We start from the raw sequence: 1964 nt of genomic DNA on the forward strand, positions 1-1964 counted from the left end.
AAATTCAGGAATCCACCTGAGGCTTGTTCCCAAAGCGGTGCTAACCTACTTAGCACGTCTAAAGTCTTTAGATGCGCTAAGCAGGGTGCTAAGTAGGTTAGCACCAGATTTCTCAATCAGATCGCGCACAAAGTTTTGTGCGCAAAGGTTTGCGCGTGCAAAGTCCTATGCGCGTGCTAAGTCCCATAGGCTTTAATGGGCACTTCGCGCGGAGCGCCCTGCGCTCTGTGCAGTGCGCGCGTTAAGTTTTGCGCGCATAAAGTTTTATGCACAAAAAGCTTGTTTAGACGTGCTAAGGGGGTATTCACAGGCGTGCTAACAGTTAGCACCGCTTTGTGAATCAAGCCCCTGGAGTCCTGGACCCTGTTGGTGGTGGAGGAGAAGGCAGTCAAGCGGCCTGCAGGCAGAGATGCTGTGTGGGAACCGACTTAGTCTTAGGGCAGGCAGTCACATGGCATGCAGGCAGAGATGCTGTGGGGACAGACTTAGTCTTGGGGCAGGCAGTCACACGGCGTGCAGGCAGAGCTGCTGTGTGTGGGGACTGACTTAGTCTTCAGGCAGGCCTGACCGTGCTTTGCAGACCACGTGGTCAGATGGACCCTTGACCCAATGCTGTGTGCCAGAGGTGACACCACTTGCCTTTCAACATCACTGTACAGTTTGAGCATCGCCTTTTTTTGAGAAATAATTGCGTCCTGGTATCTTCCACTGCGGTGTGTGGATTTGCTTTTGTATGCTGCTTTTCCTCAGGTGGTCATCCCATTGCAGTTTGTGGTTTCCCACCTCTGAGCCCTGGGATGATGGCACTTTGGTGGTGGCAGCCGACTGAGTGTTAAGTGGGGTGCCAGAATCGGAGCAGGAGGAAGATATGTCACGGTTCCGTGCTGAAGCTGAGGAAGATGAAGTGTTCTGTGTTAAATAGTCAATTACTTCCTGAACATCTTCGGGGTTGATGGCACGTGCCTTCTGAACACTGTACTTTGGTCCTGGGCCGCACGGAATCACGACAGCACGACCTCGAACAAACCTGCCAGGTGGCCTGCCTCTGGCTCTGCTTCTGCCTGTTTTGTCCATATTGGGAGTGATTAAGTGAAAGGTATGCACTGACTTGACTGACTTGTGGCCACACTAAGCCGAAAGCGCCTGCTCTCGTCAAATCGCGGAAGCTAAGCGGCTTCAGGCCTGGTTAGTAGCTGCATGGGAGACCGGCTGTGAACCCCAGGTGCTGCAGGCTTTTTTTTTTTTTTTATATATTACAAAAAGAAGAATATCACTCAATATACACTGGACAATAACATCCCCAGCCTAGCAGAGGAACTTAACAACTATTTGCTAGATTTGAAAAAGACAACAATCGGCCTCCAGTCAACTTTGGGCCCACTACAGACTCACAGCCATTAATCCTTCACATACATGAAGTGCAGCAAGCACTCACAAATATCAACACCAGGAAAGCTGCAGGTCCTGATGGTGTGCAAGGACGTGTGCTCCAGGCCTGTGCTGGTCAACTAGCGAAAGTTTTTACACAAATATTCAACCTCTCTCTGTTCTTGGGTGTAGTCCCATCATGCCTTAAATCTACAACCATTGTGCCAGTCCCAAAAAATCCTAGGATAACCTGTCTTAATGATTATCGACCAGTTGCTCTAACCCCTGTCATCGCCAAGTGCTTTGAACGACTGGTAGCCACACACATCAAGGCCTCCATCCCAGCAAATCTAGATCAACACCAGTTTGCTTACCGAACAAATAGATCGACTGAGGATGCCATCTGTGTAGCTCTCCATGCTGCCCTCTCACACCTGGAAAAGCCCAACTCCTATGTTAGGATGCTCTTTGTTGACTACAGCTCAGCATTTAACACCATTGTACCTAGCCAGCTGACCAACAAACTCCATGCACTAGGTCTTGCTCCCTCCATATGTACTTGGTTATTGGACTTCCTTACTAATCGCCCTCAAACT

At 49.7% G+C, this 1964-nt stretch overlaps 1 pseudogene; it reads left to right on the forward strand.

Annotated features, from left to right (window-relative positions):
- Positions 1–1115: 1115 nt before the first annotated feature.
- Positions 1116–1234, forward strand: LOC137520124 (5S ribosomal RNA; annotated as a pseudogene).
- The last annotated feature ends 730 nt before the right edge of the window (positions 1235–1964 follow it).

This window comes from Hyperolius riggenbachi, chromosome 5 (genome assembly GCF_040937935.1).
Source record: "Hyperolius riggenbachi isolate aHypRig1 chromosome 5, aHypRig1.pri, whole genome shotgun sequence".
NCBI classification, from domain to species: Eukaryota; Metazoa; Chordata; class Amphibia; order Anura; family Hyperoliidae; genus Hyperolius; species Hyperolius riggenbachi.